The sequence below is a fragment of the Pan troglodytes genome, chromosome 10 (assembly GCF_028858775.2).
Source record: "Pan troglodytes isolate AG18354 chromosome 10, NHGRI_mPanTro3-v2.0_pri, whole genome shotgun sequence".
NCBI classification, from domain to species: domain Eukaryota; kingdom Metazoa; phylum Chordata; class Mammalia; order Primates; family Hominidae; genus Pan; species Pan troglodytes.
In genome coordinates, this window is record NC_072408.2 from 49,832,696 (window position 1) to 49,852,760 (window position 20,065).

Genomic DNA, 20,065 nt, shown 5'->3' on the forward strand with positions numbered 1-20,065 from the left:
ATGATTGTATACCTAGAAAACCCTAAAGACTCATCCCTCATCCAAAAGATTACTAGGCCTAATAAATAAATTCAGCAAAGTCTAAGGTTACGGAATCAATGTACACAAATCAGTTGTCCTGCTATACACCAACAATGGCCAAGCTGAGAATAAAATTAAGAACTCAATCCCTTTTACAATGGCTGCAAAAATAATAATAAAATTAAAATACCTAGAAATATCCTTAACCAAGGAGTTGAAAGATATCTACAAAGAAAACCACAAAACACTACTGAAAGAAATCATAAATGACACAAATGAATGGAAGCACATCCCATGATGATAAAAGAATCAATAGTATGAAAATAACTATAACTGCCCAAAGTAATCTATAGATTTAATGCAATTTCCATCAAAATACCATCATCATTTTTCACAGAACAATAAAAAGCAATCCAAAACTTCATGTGGAATCAAAAAAGAGCCCAAATAGCCCCAGTAAGCAAAAAGAACAAAGCTGGAGGCATCACATTACTGGACTTCAAATTATACAGAACTAGAATAAACAATTCTAAAATTCATATGGAACTGAAAAAGAGCCCACATAGCCAAAGAAACCATAAGGAAGAAGAACAAATCTGGATTTGTTCATATTACCCAACCTCAAACTATACTAGAAGGCTATAGTTAAAGTCAGGTACCACACCTGACTTTTCTTTTTTTTTTTTTGACAGGATTTCACCATGTTACCCAGGCTGGTCTTGAACTCCTGGGCTCAAGCAATCTGCCCATCTTGGCCTCCCAGCTATAGGCATGAGCCACCATGCCTAGCTTTTAATTCTTATAGTAAGAAATAATATTAAACTCGTATAGTAATAAAAATTTGTTTTAATTCTTACAGTAAGAAATGGACTTTTCCCCCTAGCAAGACTCATAAAGAGTTCCATTTCCAGGCACCAGAATGAGTGAAAAATGACCAAAACAGTCTTATCTGGGGAAATATCAGGAAGTGGACATGCCCCCCATTTGGCCTAATATCTGGACATTGACAAAGAATCAATTGCAAAGTACAGAAGAGAACTAGCAAATGGAATCCAGAAACACATAAAAAGAATTATACACCATGACTAAGTAGGATTTATCCCTAAAATGCAAGCTGGCTAATATTAGAAAATTAATTAATTTAATATACCATATCATTAGGATAAGGAACAAAAATGACATAATTATATCAATACACGCAGAAAGAGCATTTGACAAAATCCCTTCAGGATGAAAACATTCAACAAACTAAGAATACAAAGGAACTTCTTCAACCTGATAAAAGATATGTCTTTCATCAGGCATCTCCCTCCGACTTCTCCCTCCTCAACCACCTAAAGTGTTAAGATTACAGGCGTGGGCATGGTGGCTCACTCCTGTAATCTCCACAATTTAAGAGGCCAAGGTGGGAGGATTGCTTGAGCCCAGGAGTTCAAGACAAGCCTAGGCAACATAGTGAGACCTCTTCTCTATCAAAAAAAAAAAAAAAAAAAAAAAACCAGGCATGCTAGCACACACCTGTGGTCCCAGATACTCCAGAGGCGAAAGTAGGAGGATTGCTTGAGCCCGGGAGGTTGAGGCTGCCGTGAGCCAAGATTGGACCACTCACTACACTCCGGCCTAAGTGACAGAGTGAGACCCTGTCTCAAAAAAGAAAAAAAAAAAGATATCTACGAAAAGCCACAACTAACATTACAATTAATGATGAAAGACTGAAAGCTTTCCTCCTAAGATCGAGAAATGAAAAGAATGTCTGTTCTCACCACTTTTATTCAACATTGCATTGGAGGTTGTAGAAAGGGCAATTGGGCAAGAAAAAGAAGTAAAAGGCATTCAGATTGGAAAGAAAGAAGTAAAACTATATTTGTAGATGACACAATCTTGTATATAGAAAATCCTAAGGAATCCACTAAAACATTATTACAAACTAATAAATAAGTTCAGCAAGGTTTCAGGCTACAAGATTGATATATGAAAATTAGTTATATTTCTATATGCTGCAATGGACAATCTGAAAATAAAAGTAAGAAAACTGATGCAATAGCATCAAAAAGTATAAAATAGTTGGGAATAAATTAAACCAAAAAACTGTAAAACCTATAGCCTAAAAACTATAAAACATTATTAAAATAAATTAAAGAAGAATTAAATAAATGAAAAGGCATTCCATGTGCTGGATTGAAAGATTTAATACTGTTAAAATGGCAATACTTCTCAACTGATCTACAGATTCAACCTATCGTTGTAAAAATCCCAGTTAAATTTTTTACAGAAATTGCCAAGCTGACCCTAAAATTTATATGGAAATTCTCTTGAATTTCCTTTAGAATAAGTTTGAATTTGCTTTAGAATAGGAAAAACAACCTTGAAAAAAAAGAGCAAAGTTGAAAGACTCACACTTCCCAATTCCAAAATTTACTACAAAACTACAGTAGCCAAAATGGTAAGGTACTGGCATTAAAGATAGACATATAGATCAATGGAAGAGAATTAAGTGTCTAGAAATAAACTCTCAAATTCATGGTCAATTGGTTTTTGAAAAGGGTGTCATGACAATTCAATGGGGAAAGGATAATCTTTCCAGCAAATGATGCTGGTACAACTGCATATCCAGAAGCAAAATAATAAAATTGCATGTATAGAAAATTTATGCATATACATAGGCAAAAATCAATGGATCAAAGGCCTAACTGTATGAGCTAAAACTGCTAAATTATTGGAAGAAAACATAGGCATAACTCTTTGTGACATTAGATGAGACAATAGTTTCTTAGATATGACACCAAAGCACACTCAAGGGAAGAAAAAAAGGATAAATTGGGCATCATGAAAATTAAAAACATTTGTGTTGCAAAGGATACCATCAAGAAAATGAAGACAATCCATAGAATGGGAGAAAATACTTGCAAACACATATCTAATAAGAGACTTGTATCTACAATATGTTAAGAATTATTACAACTCAATAATAAAAAACCAAACAGCTCAATTAAAAGTGGGCAAATGATCTAAGTGACATTCAAAGAAGATACACAAATGACCAACAAGCACATGAAAAGATGTTCAGCATCATTAGCTATCAGGGAAAGGCAAATTAAAACCACAATGAGATACCAATCCACACTCAACAGAATGGCAATAACCAACAACACGACTATTGCAAGCGATGTTGAGGGCATGAGGAAATTGGAACTCTCATGCACTGCTGGCGGGAATGTCAAATGGTGCAGCTGCTTTGGAAAAGCAGTTTGGCAGTTCCTCAAAAGGTTAGACATAGAGTTACCATATGACATTTCACTCCTAGATATATACCCAAGAGAAATGAAAACATATGTCTACACAAAAACTTGTATAAGAATGTTCATAACAGCATTTTATTCATAATAGCCAAAATGTAGATACAACCCAAATGTTCATTAACTGATGAGTGGATAAATAAAATGTGATATGTATACACAACAGACTATTATTCAACAATAGAAAAGAAGTACTACTACATACTGTAAGATGAATGAATCCTGAAAACATTATGCTAAGTAAAAGAAGCCAGTGGCAAAAGCCCCCATACTTGACTATTCTATTTTTATATAATATCCAGAAAGGGTAAATCCACCCAAAAAGTAGATTAGTGGTTGCCTAGGACTGGGGGGTTATGATAAAATAGGGAGTGACTGCTGAGGTATATGGGGTTTTAGAGGGTGATGAAAAAAATATTGCGGCAGGGCACAGTGGCCCACGCCTGTAATCCCAACACTTTGGGAGGTTGAGGTCAGTGGTTTGCTTGAGGCCAGGAGTTGGAGACCAACTTGGGCAATATGGTGAAACTTCATCTCTACCAAAAACACAAAAATTAGCTGGGCATGGTGCTGTGAACCTGTAGTCCCAGCTACTTGGGCAGTTGAGGTGGGAGGATCACTTGAGCCTGGGAAGTGGAGGTTGCAGTGAGCCGAGACTGGCCACTGCACTCCAGCCTGGGCAAATGAGTGAGACCCTGTCTCAAAAAACAAAAAGAAAAGAAAAGAAAAGAAAAGAAAAGAAAAGAAAAGAAAAGAAAAGAAAAACGTGTTCGAAAATTGATCGTAGTAACAGTTGCATGTCTCTGTGCATGTCTCTAAAAACCACTGAAGTGTACACATTAAATATGTGAATTGTGTAGTGTATGAAGTATACCCCAGTATAGCTGTTATTTTTAAAAAATGGAAAAGAGAAATCAATTAAAGTCAGAAATTAAACCCAGGAATTACTAGAAATAAAGTAAAATCCTGGAACTTTCAGAATCACTTGAAGGACTCTACCCCAAGACACAGAATAGAAATTTTAAGAAAATCTCAACTAGTTTTTAAGGGAAGAGTGACTGGCATATGCAAGAGGACTACATTTGTCACAGTCCACTTAGTGTTGCTGTAATGGAATACCTGATGCTGGATAATTTATACATAAAATAGATTTATTTGGTTCATGATCCTGGTGGCTGGAAAGTGCAAGATTGGGCAGCTATATCTAGAGAGGGTCTTGTACTGCTTCCTTACACTCATGGTAGAGAGTGGAAGGTGGGGGAGGTGTATGCAAAGAGGCCACATGGTGAGAGAGGAAGCAAGAGAGAGAATCCAAGGAACCCAGGCACTATTTAGCAAGCTGCTCTCTCTGATGTAAAATAATCCATTCCTGAGAAAGGAAGAACTCATTGCAGCCGGAAGGCATTCATGACAGTGGTGTCCCCGTAACCCAAACATCCCCAAGTAGGTCCCACCTCTGAATACTGCTGCCACATCGGGGATCAAATTTCAATATGAGTTTTGGCAAAATAATCACATCCAAACCATGGCAACATTAATGTTGGTGAATATATGAGGAAACTGGCACTCTCATGCCCTGTTGGTATATAGGTGAATTGGTACAATATGCCAAATTTCTGCACATGTGTACCATTTGGCCTAACAAACCCACTGCAAAACATGAATATACAAAGATGTTCATCAGAATATTTTTAGTATTGAAAATTGAAGATACTCTGTGTCCATCTACAAGCAGTGCTTCTCAATCCCAGCTGACTTCATGCCCTTTTTATAATAAATACTTTGTAACACTCCCTTACAGTCCTGAAATGAAAGTCATAGGTACATACAACAAAATATACCTAACTGTAATGTGAAAAAAGAAGTAATTTATAACAAAATATGTATTTCATCATGTAAATAGTCGAGACACAAAACATACTCTAGAGGGCAGTACCACTCAATTAAGAATTATCTATAGCAAACTGGTTAATTTATGTTATATAAAAATAGTGTTTAATCAAAAAGCAGCAATTTGGATGGGTTCAGTAGCTCATGCCTATAACCAAAGCACCTTGGGAGGCTGAGGAGGGAGGATTGACACCAGGAGTTTAAGGTCAGCTTGGGAAACACAGCGATACCATCTCTACAAAAAACAAACAAACAAAAAACAACCAGATGTGGTGGTGTGCCTATAGTCCCAGCTACTGGGGAGGCTGAGGTGGGAGGGTCATTTGATCCCACGAGTTGGAGGCTGCAGTGAGTTTGATTCTGCCATGGCACTCCTGCCTGGGTGACAGAGCAAGACCCTGTCTCTATAAACAGAGTAAATAATAAATAAAAAATAAATTACAGACATAGTTCTATTTGTATAAATATATAGTAAAAGGTTTAAAATAATGCTCACTAGGATATTGATGAATCGACAAATTGTCTCCAGTTATAGGATTTGGAAAGATTTTTATTTTCTTAAGCATTTCAATGTTTGAATTTCCTTGCCTTTGTAAAAATAAAAAAGTTTACATCAAATCCCATTTGAAGAATCACAACACAGATCTCTATGGTTATGAAGCAAGGTCATGCCATCTGCAGTGCAGACTTAAATCCCTTTGGTAAAATAGTTCCTGGCCTTTTCCAAGTGGCTGTTGAAGATGTTGAAGGGGCAGGTTCTGGTGATCAGATGGCCTAGGCCTCTCCTGAGTTGCCTGGTGGTCATAATGACCAAGCAAGTACTGCTGGGCAGGAAGCTGGAGGTCCTGCACTGCAAGGACATCAGCATTTTTGTCAACTTCTACAGGAACAAGTTTCAGTATCTAACCTTCCACAAGACCAGGAGCACCAACTCTCTCTTTAGACCCTACCACTTCTGGGTCTCTTCTACTTTCGGGCACCTAACTGCATCTTTTGGCTGAACCATGAGTGGTATATTGCCCCATAGAACCAAGTGAGGCCTGGCCACCTGGACAACCTCAAGGTATTTGATGGGATCCACACCCCCTGTGCCCTGCCCTTTGCAAAAGTGGATGGTGATTTCTACTCTACTCAAGGTTGTGCACCTGAAGCCCACACTGAAGTTTGCCTACCTGGGGCACCTGGTTCATAAATTTGCCTGGAAGTACCAACCAGTGACAGCCATTCTGGAGGAGAAGAGGAAGGAGAAGGTCAAGATCCATTAGGAGAAAGAATGGGTAGGGGCAAAGGGAGAAGGAGCAGTTTATGAGGCTGCAGAAACAGGCTGAGAAGAATCTGAAGAAGAATATCGACAAATACACAGAGGTACTCAAGACCCAAGGACTCCTAGTCCGAACCCAATAAAGACTGTTTATTCCTCACTCTTGGCCTAGCCTGCCCTTTTTCCATTGCTGCCCTAGTTTTTGGGGGGACCCAAAGGTGACAGTTCTGATGTGCAAGTGCCACAGGCAATCACTTAGGAGTGTCCTGAAAGACAGTAGTGAGGGGAATATCTCTAAGTGGGCAGAGCTTTGGTTTGTGGCTCAAAGTAAACTTATACATTAATTTATGGGCACTAGCAAAAGGCTTACTGTTTGGTCAGGGGCTGGAAAGACAAAGATTGGGGATAAAGAGTTCTGGGAAAGGGCATGTGGATGACCCTATAAAATGGATATGAAATGTGAAGATCTTTGCTTCATGTGTTAATAGGCAACAGAGAGAATCCATCACAGAATAAGCACTAGACAACCATAAGGAACAATGTCCTGGCCAGATGACATCAGCCAGTCTCTGCCATTGGCTACACTAGTATTGGCCCAATAGGCACATGACAAGGGTAGCCACAGGTGCAGAGATGGAGGTTATACATGGGCCTAATAGCATGGTTCCTATTAACAAGGCTGATCTAGCTACCACCACTGTCAAATGTCCAATTTGCCAGCAACAGAGGCCAATGCTTGGCCCCCAATGCAGCACCATTCCTTCAGCAGACTTACCAGCTACTTGGTGGCAAGTTGTCTACACAGGACTCATTCCATCCTGGAAGTAGTATCAATTTATCTTTATTGGAACTTAAACATATTCCAAGTTGGATCTCCTGCCTGAAGGGTCTCAGGTAGTACCACTGAGGGCTTAAATTGTTTGATCCACTGACCTAAGATTTGGTGCAGCAGTGGGCACAGGACCATGGGTTCCACTGGTCCTACAATATACTACACTACCTTGAAACTGTACTGATTGAGCATTGGGATGACCTGTTAAAGTTTCAGCTGGGGTGCTAGCTTGCAAAGGATACCCTGTGAGGAGGCATCATACCCCAGGACTCAGTGTACACTCTAAATTGATATTCTCAAAAGTAAGAATACAAGAATCCAGGAGCTAAAGAGTGCAAATAGGAATATCTCCATATATTATGATTCCCAGGGATTTGCTTAGGGAAGTCGTACCTTCTTTCTCCGTAAGTTAGAGATTTTGGCTACGAGAGAGAAAATGTTTCCACTAGCAGACACAGGAAGAGTCCCATTAAACTCTAGCTGCTGCCTGGTCATTTTAGTCTTCTCATTCCAAGAAACAAGGAAAGGAGTCACCATTCCGGCAAGGGTAATTGACTCTGATTTCAGTAGGGCAGCTGTTCCACAAAAGGGATAGGAAATAATATGTTTGATACCCAAGTGACCCATTTGTTTTTCTCTTGGTTTTTGCTTGCCCAATTTACATGGTCCATGGAAAAGTGCAGCAGCTACAACCTGGGAAGAATTTGGTGATGAAGGACTTGGCCCCCTCACTGAAGAGAGTTTGAGTTATTCCACTAGGTAAGCTACTGTCTTAGTGTGTTTGGGCTGGTATAATAAATATCACAAATTACATGACCTATAACAACAGAATTATTTCTTGTAGTTCTGTAACCTGTAAACTCCAAGATCAAGGTACAAGCAAATTTAGTGTTTAGTGAGGGCCCACTTCCTGGTGCCTTCTTGCTGTGTCTTCACGTGGTGGAAGAGGCAAGGCAGCTGTCTGGGACCTCTTTTATAAAGGCACTAATTCCATTCATGAGGACTCTGTCTTCATGACCTAATCACTTCCAAATCACCCACCTCCTAATACTATCACATTGGTGACTAGTTTCAACATACAAATTCTGGGGATACCCAAACATTCAGTCCATAGCAGCTACCTAGACCAGCAGAGAGTGAGGGGACTCTAGAATAGGTAGTGGAAGAAGGAAATGATCAGCACCAATTATGACCCCAGGAGCAGCTTTCGAGGCTGTAATTAATCCCACCAACCTTCTTCTAGTAAGTTTCTCCAGTTTCTTGGAAGCCCCACAGAATTTTGGAAGAGCTGCTCCTAGATCTTATATTCATAGAGGTAGACAGTAGTGGATATCATGCATGGTGTACTGTAGATTTCCCCCAATCCAGGAATGAAGCAGTCATTCCACCAGATGCTGAAAGTGTTTGAGGCTGACAACTCTCAACTGAATCCTTCACTATCACTTACCCTCTGCTGAAGAGGGCCTCCTCACATTTCTGGGTACAGCCAAAATGATTGGTCAATGAGATGGCATAAAGTCTTCAGAGTTCCCTGTAGGAATGGCTGAGGCCTCTGTTGGACTTCACTGCAGGTCAACTTCTTCCTTTGCCTAAGCCTGCTTTCTTTACTCTCACTACAGGCGGATTCTAAGAGCACCCACCAATGACATTTCTGCACTCTAATCTTTATCTTAAAGTGTTTCCCAGGGAATTTGACCTGTGACAGTTTCCTTTCCCCACATATCCCTTAACTGCGAAGACCCTTAGTATTGTAAATTTTTAAAAAATCAAAATTGCTTAAATAATGAAGGGGACTTATTGGCTTACATAACTAGGCAGGTATCAGGATTTATTTGATCAGTGGCTTACTAATTTCAACAAGAAACTAGTTTTGTTCCACCTCCCTTCTGGGCCTTCCACAGAGGCAGCATTATTCCAAAGCTAGACTAGTTTATGATAACAGAGTAGCTACAGTAATTCCAGGTTTAAATTCTCACCTCTCATCATCCAAACAGGAAGAGAGCACACTTTTAGTAGCTTTATCTGAAGAACAAGGAAGTCTTTCTCAGTCACCAGCTCTTCAAGTGTTACTGACACAAATTGGCTAAAGAAATGCTTGCGTTTCCTAAACTACCCACTGTAGCAAGAAGTATAGGATTACCTTGAATGATCTAAAATAGTCAGGGCTGATTCCTGGAATTGGTGTTGTGTTTTTTTTTGTTTTGTTTTGTTTTTAAGTATTTATTGATCATTCTTGGGTGTTTCTCGGAGAGGGGGATGTGGCAGGGTCATAGGATAATAGTGGAGAGAAGGTCAGCAGATAAACACGTGAACAAAGGTCTCTGGTTTTCCTAGGCAGAGGTCCCTGCAGCCTTCCACAGTGTTTGTGTCCCTGGGTACTTGAGATTAGGGAGTGGTGATGACTCTTAACGAGCATGCTGCCTTCAAGCATCTGTTTAACAAAGCACATCTTGCACCGCCCTTAATCCATTTAACCCTGAGTTTGCACAGCACATGTTTCAGAGAGCACGGGGTTGGGGTAAGGTTATAGATTAACAGCATCCCAAGGCAGAAGAATTTTTCTTAGTACAGAACAAAATGGAGTCTCCTATGTCTGCTTCTTTCTACACAGACACAGTAACAATCTGATCTCTCTTTCTTTTCCCCACATTTCTCCCTTTTCTTTTCGACAAAACCACCATCGTCATCATGGCCCGTTCTCGATGGTCGCTGTCTCTTTGGAGCTGTTGGGTACACATCCCAGATGGGGCGGCCGGGCAGAGGCGCTCCTCACTTCCCAGATGGGGCGGCCAAGCAGAGGCACTCCTCACTTCCTAGACGGGGTGGCGGCCGGGCAGAGGCGCTCCTCACATCCCAGACGGGGCGGCTGGACAGAGGCGCTCCTCACCTCCCAGACGGGGCGGCCGGGCAGAGGGGCTCCTCACTTCCCAGATGGGGCGGCCAGGCAGAGGCGCTCCTCACCTCCCAGACGAAGGGCGGCTGGGCAGAGGTGCTCCTCACATCCCAGACGATGGATGGCCAGGCAGAGGCACTCCCCATTTCCCAGACGGGGCGGCCGGGCAAAGGCGCTACTCACTTTCCAGATGGGGCGGCCAGGCAGAGACGCTCCTCACTTCCCAGACGGGGTGGCTCCCAGAGGGGGTGGCGGCCAGGCAGAGGCGCTCCTCACATCCCAGATGGGGTAGCCAGGCAGAGGCGCTCCCCACTTCCCAGACGGGGTGGCGGCCGGGCAGAGGCGCTCCTCACATCCCAGACGGGGCAGCCAGGCAGAGGCGCTCCCCACTTCCCAGACAGGGCAGCCGGGCAGAGATGCTCCTCACTTCCCAGACGAGGCGGCTCCCAGAGGGGGTGCCGGCCGGGCAGAGGCACTCCTCACATCCCAGACGGGGTGGCCAGGCAGAGGCGCTCCCCACTTCCCAGATGGGGTGGCGGCCGGGCAGAGGTGCTCCTCACATCCCAGACGGGGCAGCCGGGCAGAGGCGCTCCTTACTTCCCAGACGGGGAGGCCGGGCATAGGCGTTCCTCACATCCCAGATGGGGAGGCCGGGCAGAGGCGCTCCTCACATCCCAGACGATGGGCGGCCAGGCAGAGACCCTCCTCACTTCCTAGACGGAGTGGTGGCCAGGCAGAGGCGCTCCTCACTTCCCAGATGGGGCAGCTAGGCAGAGGGGCTCCTCACATCCCAGACGATGGGCGGCCAGGCAGAGACGCTCCTCACTTTGTAGACGGTGTGGCCGCCAGGCAGAGGCTGTAATCTTAGTACTTTGGGAGGCCAAGGCAGGCGGCTGGGAGGTGGAGGTTGTAGCGAGCCAAGATCACGCCACTGCATTCCAGCCTGGGCAACAATGAGCATTGAGTGAGCGAGACTCCGTCTGCAATCCCGGCACCTCAGGAGGCCGAGGCGGGCAGAACACTCGAGGTCAGGAGCTGGAGACCAGCCTGGTCAACACGGCGGAATCCCATCTCCACCAAAAATACAAAAACCAGTCAGGCAGGGCGGCGCGTGCCTGCAATCCCAGGCACTCCACGGGCGGAGGCAGGAGAATCACAGGAGCCCGAGGCAGGGAGGTTGCAGCGAGCTGAGATCACGGCAGTAGAGTCCAGCCTCGGCAACAGAGGGAGACCAAGGAAAGAAGAGGGAGAGAGAGGGAGAGGGATTCGGCAACAGAGGGAGACCCAAGAAAGGGGAGAGGGAGAGGAAGAGGGGGAGGGGGAGGGAGAGGGAGAGGGTGTTGTGTTTTATTCTTTGCCCCCCTCACAATCACATGACTACTACACGAGGGGTTAGAATGGAAGGGATGTTGTGGAGGCAAACTCTATTGGTTTGCTAGGGCTGCCATAAAAAAAAAATCACAGACTGGGAGCCTTCAACAAACAGAAATTTATTTTCTCACAGTTCTAGAGGCTTGAAGTCCAAGATCAAGGTGCTGGCGGGATTGCTTCTTCAGAGGCCTCTCTACTTAACTTGTAGATGGCTGTCTTGTCTCTGTTTTTATGGTCTTCCTTCTGTGTGCACACATGTCTGTGTCTGTATCCCCTCTTCCTATAAGGACATCAGTCATATTGGATTGAGGCCTACCCTAAAGAGCTCATTTTAAAACAGTCACCTCTTTAAAGACCTTATATCCAATATGGTTATGTTCCCATTACTGGGAGTTAGGACTTCAAAACATGAATTTCAGGGGACATATTTCAGCCCCTAACACAAACCCAACATCAGCATCAATTACATACTAATTATGTTCATCTGCTTGACTGCTGCACTAAACCGTAATTTCTTTAAGGGCAAGGACAACATGCCTAGTGTAGAGCCCGGTACACAGTAGGTACTCAATATGAGATAATTGCTTGTTGAGGACTATAAAGAGTTCATTGTAGGCCAGGTGTGGTGGCTCACGCCTGTAATTCCAGCACTTTGGGAGGCCAAGGTGGGTGGATCACCTGAGGTCAGGAGTTTGAGACCAGCCTGGCTAACTAATAGTGAAACCCCTTCTCTACTAAATGTACAAAAATTAGCCAGTCATAGTGGTGCATGCCTGTAGTCCCTGTAGTCTCGGGAGGCTGAGGCAAGGAGAATTGCTTGAACCTGGGAGGCAGAGGAGGTTGCAGTGAGCCAAGATTGTGCCACTGCACTCCAGCCTGGGTGACAGAGCGAGACTCCTTTTCAAAAAACAAAAAACAAAACAAAACAAAACAAAAAAAAGAGTTCACTGTATTTGGCATGTATGAGGTCACAGTGACTTTTTCCAGGTCAGACTTGACAATATAAAAATTAAAACCTTCTTATGACAAAAGCTACCATGAGCAAAGTCCAAAGATGATTATGAAAAAAAAAATAGTACCTGCACATATGGAATGCCAGGAGTTAAGAGTTGTAATACACAAGGGATCATATAGACAGATCAGAAAAGGATGAAAACTCAACACAAAAATACAATGACTATGAACAGTCCAAAAATATACAAAAAGAAATCAACCGCACTAGCAGTCAGCAAAAAGCGAATTGAAACAACAGTGAAATAGCATTTAATGCCTATCAGACTGACAAAAATTTAAGATTCATGCGTTAGTCCTGGCAAGGGTGTGGGAAATGGGTTTCTTCTACATTTAGATTGGAAAATGAACTAAAATAATTCTAGAGGTAGAGGTAATCTGGCAGTGTATCAGTCATAACAGCATTGGTCACAAGTAACAGCAAACCCAACTCAAAAAAGTTACTTATTAAGTCACATAATTGAAAGTCCAGACACAGCTGTATTTAGGTTACCTAAATGGTATCATTAGAACCTAGTCTCTTTTCATGTCTTACTTTTGTTCTCTGAGGAGAAGTCATTCTCAGTAAGGGTCTCTCTTTGTGAAGGGAGCTTACATATTCACATCGACAAGTCCAGCATAGAACAAAAGTCTTCGATGTAATTCTGCTTGGCTTGAATTGATTCATGTACCTATCTCTGAACTACAGAACATTAAAACTAGTGGGGTACTACATTCTTGTTAGCCAGTTCTGAGTTGAAGTCCAATGTAGAAGCCAACGGAGGACCCAATTCCATTGGTAACCCACAGATTAAGAGAGGAAGAAGACTAATTCATCTGAAAACTGTTACCAAAAAAATCCCAACAAAACATAAAACCCCACAACCCTCTGCAGGCAGTATCTATTAAAATGTATTTTTAAAGGCACGTATCTATGGTTTTGACAATCTCCCTTTTAGGATCAATTCTACACAAAAATGCATAATTTAAAAAAGATATACATATAAGGATATTTATTCCAGCATCACTTGTAATGACATAAAATCTGGAGAAATCTGTATTATTTATCAATACAGAAATAGTTTCAAAAATTATGGTACAACAGGCCAAGTGTGGTGGCTCACATCTGTAATCCTAGTGCTTTGGGAAGCTAAGGCAGGAGGGTCACTTGAGGCCAGGAGCTGGACACCAGCCTGGGCAACATAGCAAGACCCTGTTTCTACCAAAAGTTAAAAAAGAAAAAATTAGCCAGGCATGGTAGCTCATGCCTGTAGTGCCAACTACTGGCAAAGCTGAGGCAGAAGGATCACTTGAGTCCAGGAATTCAAGGCTGCAGTCAGCTATCATCATTCCTGAGTGATGATAGAGAAAGATCTCAAAAAAAAAAAAAAATATGGTACATTAATACTATATAATATTATGCAGCTAGTTAAAAGAATGAGCTAAATAAGCTAAATATTTATAATTAACTGTTGAGTTAGAAAATTTGCCGAAAAACATACATAGTGTGATTGCTTGTAAAAACAAAAATAAAAACCTCCTATGTGTTTCTAAAACACATTAGAAAAAGCATTGAGAGAAACGTCAATCTTTTAACATTGGTTTTGTCTAGGACTGGGATAGGGAGAAGAAAATGATCTTTTTCTTTATATACTTCTGAATATATTCTATACAGTTTTGTGTTGTTAGAATTGTTAAAATGCATGCTTATTACCTTTTAAAAAGAGTAAATAGAAACTGAAATGAAGAAGTAGTCTTAGAATTTAAATTGTGTTTAAACCTGGAGCAAAGAGACATAAGTTAGTCTTTAGTAAAGGAGACATTAAACCTATCGAAGACCAACTAACTCACGGAGCCACATCCTGAGGGGACAGAAGGGAGCTGTTTCAGAGCAGAGCCCCAATGTACAAGGGCTGTGATGGCTTCACTGTTCCATAGGGAAATGTAAACAAACAGAATAGTATTTCATAAAATTTAGTTTTTTTTGGCTTGAAAATGTACTTAAGAAATCATGGTGACAAATATGGAAGGACTTTACAAATATATAGTTATTTGTCAAGATTAAAAAGTTACCAGCCCTATATCTGTTTTCAAATTGTTAGAAATGTGAATGGTCTATAAATCAAAGTCTGAAAAAAACAGATCTACAGCACAAGTAGAAAGCTAAGCCATGCCTAGTGTTCCATTATTGGAACGCTAAGCATGTGGGAGTTATTTATATCCTACTGCTCAAGATCATCGCCGAGGTCTGATTGCAAAAATTCAAAAAATTGTGGCCTTGCGCGGTGGCTCACGCCTGTAATCCCAGCACTTTGGGGGGCCGAGGCAGGCAGATCACGAAGTCAGGAGATCGAGACCACCCTGGCCAACACGGTGAAACCCCGTCTCTACTAAAAATACAAAAAATTAGCCGGGCGTGGTGGCGGGCGCCTGTAGTCCTAGCTACTCTGGAGGCTGAGGGAGGAGAATGGCGTGAACCCGGGAGGCGGAGCTTGCAGTGAGCCGAGATCACTCCACTGCACTCCAGCCTGGGCGAGAGCGAGACTCCGTCTCAAAAAATAAAAAAAATTGCAACCTCAGGCATGAATGGGTTAAACAAGAGACTAGATAGTTCTTCCTCTGTGATAGAGGAAGACAAGTAGTCATGGATGTACACAGTTCTAGATAGACTTTGTCGGTAGAGGGAAAGAAGTTGAGGAGTTTCTCTCTTATAATGACTGTGGTGAGATCCTTTGCTGGGTTCAGGGTTAAGGGGCTCAGCAGCAGTGGCTGTGAGGTTGAGACTTCAGGGGAGTGATAAACATGTAGAAGAGGTGGTGTCGGGGATGGAAGACCAACCTGAGAGTGTACTAGAGTCTTCAAATTTGGAATAATACCTGTCTGTATTTGGTTTGGGTTACCACTTCTTTAATGAAATTGTCTTTGGTTCCTGTATTAGGGTTCTCCAAAGAGAGTTCTCCCTGTCTCAAAAAAAAAAAAATTATGGTACATTAATTCTACATAATATTATGCAGCTAGTTAAAAGAATGAGCTATTTATAATTAACTGCTGAGTTAGAAAGAGTTGAAGAAAAATATATATGGCGTGATTATTTGTAAATATCCAAATGAAAACTTCCAAGTGTTTTAAAACATTAGAATAAGTATTGAGAGAAACTTCAATCTTTAACATTGGTTTTGTCTAGGACTGGGATACGGAGAAGAAAACAATCTTTTTCTTTATATACTTCTGAGTATATTTTACATACTTCTGTGTTATTTAAATTGTTAAAATGAATGCTTATTACCTTTAAAAAAGAGTAAATATAAACTGAAATGAAAAAGTAGTCTTAGAATTTGAACTATTTTTAGATCTGAGGCAAAAAGAACTAATAGGATATATAGACACATGAGGGGGGCTTCATTAGGGGAATTGGCTCATGTGATTATGGAGGCTAACAAGTCCCACAACAGGCTATTTGCAAGCTGGAGATGCTGGTATGCTGGGAGTGTGGCTCAGTCCAAGTCTGAAGACCTGATGGCAGGGGTGCTGGTGTTAAGCACTAGAATCCAAAGGCCAGAGAGCTTGGTATTTTGATGTCCAAGGCCAGGAGAAGAGTGTATCCCAGTTCCAGAAGACAGAGACTGTTTTTGTTCTACCCAGGCTCCCAGCTGATTGGATAGTGCCTGCCCACTTTGAGGGCGGATCCTCCCCTTGTAGTCCACTCAGACTCACATGCCAATCTCCTCTGTAAACACCCTCACTGACATACCCCAAAATAATGCTTTACCAATTCTCTAGGTATTCCTAATCCAGTCAAGTTGACATCTAAAATTAATCATCACAGTTTCCTTTCTATTCTCTCCTTCTTTTATTCCATCTCCCTCCCCAGGCTTTGTTTTTATTATTTTATATTCTTTTTATATTTATATTCTTCCTTTGTTTTTTGTTTTCTATTTTCTTTCAAGGAATGCAGCTTTGTCTTTGTACATATTTGAAACCACTATACTGTCTGTGAGACACTGTATTCATTTATATACAAGCTCAAAGCACCTCCCAAATAGATGTCCAATTAATTGTTGCTGAAATAAATTTAATTCCACATGGAAAATAATTGGATAGTATCATCCTGATTAAAATACTTCATAGTTGTGACATGAAATAACTATTCTTCTTATTATTATTGGAGACAGGGTCTTACTCTGTTGCCCAGCCTGGAGCGAGGTGGCATGATCATGGTTCACTGCAGCCTCAACCTCCTGGGCTCAAACGATTCTCCCACCTCAGCCTCCCAAGTAGATGGACTACAGGTGTGTGCCACCATGCCCAGCCACCACTGGTTTTTAAAAAAATTCCTGCAAACTATTTTTTCCTCACATGGATATTGTATATTTGGTCATGTTTTCCTTACATGAATTTTAAAATTTACATCACCCCTTTTTGTTGAGACAGGGTCTCACTCTGTCACCCAGGCTGGAGTGCAGTGGCGTGATCACAGCTCACTGCATCCCTGACCTCCCAGGCTCAAGCAATCCTTCCAGTGCACGCCACCACAGCTGGTCATTTTTTTAATTTTTATTTTTAGTAGAAACTAGGTCTCACTATGTTGCTCAGACAGTATATCCTTTGAATTCACACATTTTTATTGCCATAAAAATGCCAGAGATCATTAAAATAAAAATGTCCTCTCTTATAGAAACTAAAGACCAAAAAGTTAAGTGATTTATTCAAAACTGAAAAGGTGTTAAGTGACAGTATTAGAACCATGTTTTTCTTTTTTTTCTTTTTCTTTTTTTTTTTTTTTTTTGAGATGGAGTCTTACTCTGTCACCCAGGCTGGAGTGCAGTAGCGCCATCTCGGCTCACTGCAACCTCCGCCTCCCAGGTTCAAGTGATTCTCCTGCCTCAGCCTCCTGAGTAGCTAGTAGCTGGGATTACAGGCACATGCCACCATGCGGGCTAATTTTTGTATTTTCAGTAGAGATGCGGTTTCACCATGTTGGCCAGTCTGGTCTCGAACTCCTGACCTTAAGTGATCCAACCACCTCAGCCTCCCAAAGTGCTGGAATTACAAGCATGAGCCACCATGCCTGGCCAGAACCATGTTTTTCAATCCAGTATATTTACAGCATGATTTCCTCCCTTAATTTGAATTTTATATTGTATTCTATTTATAAGTTAAATTAAAATAGCAGTTATTTCTGAAAAAGCGCCATCAAAATCAATACGTTGATTACCCATTTTTAAACATGCCACTGTGGGTTTCTGTTGCTATGTGACAGGACTGATATTTTAAGTGCAAAGTGCAACACACCAAGTGGACATTCAGTTTAAGGCTGTTTTATGATGCATATCATTTGTGCTTTTTACGGTTAAAATCAAATCTAAAATGTTGACAATGATGGTTCATATATCAACTTTACTCCTCCATTTTATAGCCCATCTTTTATTGATTTAGAACTCTGTACCTCTTTATTATATTGTAAATTTTAAAAATATGAAAACATCAGAGAGAATAATAAATCTTTACGTCCAAACATAATAAGGAGGATGCTGCATATACAGAAATACACATGAACTTTTCTCTGGGAAGAATGGCCTATTACAAACCACCACTCTCTTCTATTTGCACATGAAGGTAGAAACCACAGTGGCATTAAGAGCATTTTTCCTTAAGACATGCTCACATGATATCTAGGAGGCCAATAGTAAGAACGTGAAAACTTAATTCTCTGCTAGGAAACAAATACATCAAAAGATTTGGTATTTTTAGTTTTGATGAAACTATACTGTTATTATCAATTTAAAATAGTTTTCTATTTGGCAGATTTTATCATTTGGGCTTTAATTAAATTTTGAGAAAAAACACTTTCCTAAAACAAAACTGAGATTTTTAAAAATATATTTAGATTTTAAATATATATAGATTTTTTAAAATATAAAACATACACAGAAGCATGTTGCACCAGGAGTCCATATCAGGAGTTACACTCTCTAGAGTGAATCCTAGAGATTGTATACATAAAAAAGCTACACCCTTATTCTGTTGGATGGCTCATAAATGTTGATCTGGTTATAGCTTTCCACACTAATTTTCACTATTTCTCTTAACAATCATCCTTTATAATCATTCTTTATATCCAAATAGTATATATCCTTTACTATTTGCTCTGATTTTGACAGGGAAAGGTCCTTCATAAGAATTTTGTTGTTCCATCAGAAGAAAGCATTTTAACGCCTCTAGCTCATTTTCCCCTCAAATATCCCAAATACAGTAAAGCCACCTAAATTCCCAAACCCCATATCAAAAACAGTACACTGAAAAACTCCAAAGACTTTGACAGCGACAAGACCGCCATTCATGTGTTCCTTCAGCAAGTGCCAGACGCTGTTATGAAAGTGATAAGACACTGTCCCAATCCTCACAGTGTGAGACAGTGAGCAGACTCAACAGAATGCATAGGATGAAAGTGCCAGAAAAGCGACGTCCTCAGGGCGGGAGCAGGGGACGCCGCAACGTAGTCTGCGAGAATGCGGGAAGGCGGCAGTGAAGCGGCCGGTCGGCGGGGCCGCGGCAAAGTGGGGAGGAAACTCATCCCGGGCAGGCGTCAGGGTGGCTGGAGAGCGCAGCACGCGCGGACAGAACGGGGGCAGGCGACAGGAAAACGTGTGAGCGCGCGGCTGAAAGCGACTGGGTGAGCCGCGCGCGGGGAGCAGAGCTTAGTCCTGCGGGAGCCGCAAGCAGGACAAGGGCGTGGGTGGGAGGACTGGAAGGTCAGCTGGTAGATGGGGGACACTGAGGGCAGGCAGAGCAACCGGAAGCTTGCTGCAGTCGACGAGAAGAGAAACTAGGAGGTTAAATAATCAGTGACTTTGAAAAAGTCAAAATACCTCCGAGGTAAAACAAAACATTTAACAACCCGCCGGGGGAAAAAGTGGAGGATGGCACACACGTCACTATCTAACCACAACGCGGAGGCCTTTTAAGTAAATAATGCTAAAGTTTTTGTTGTTGTTTGAGACAGGGTCTCGCTCTGTCGCCCAGGCTGGAGTGCAGTGGAACGATCTCGGCTCACTGCAACCTCCGCCTCCCGGGTTCAAGCGATTCTCCCACCTCGGCTTCCCGAGGAGCTGGGACCGCAGGTGCGCGCCACCACGGCCGGTTAATTTTATTTTTTGTAGAAACGAGATCTTAATACGTCGCTCAAGCTGGTCTCGAACTGCTGAGCTCAAGCGATCCGCCAGCCTCGGCCTCCCAAAGCGCTGGGATTACCGGCGTGAGCCACCGCGCACCTGGCCCAAATTTAATTTTGTGATGTGGGGTTAAGACATGGGAAAGCCCCTAGGCTCGGGGAGTCAGGCGGGAAAGCTCTCCCCCTGGCATCTAAAAAAATGCCCACCAGAAAGGAGGAAAGGTGGGCTTCCAAACTGCCGACTCTTCACTCCACAGGCTGCATTTCAGGTGGGCAGCGCAGCCAGGTGAACACTCAATCCACCGCAAACATACGGACACTCTTTTCAATATCAGATTAC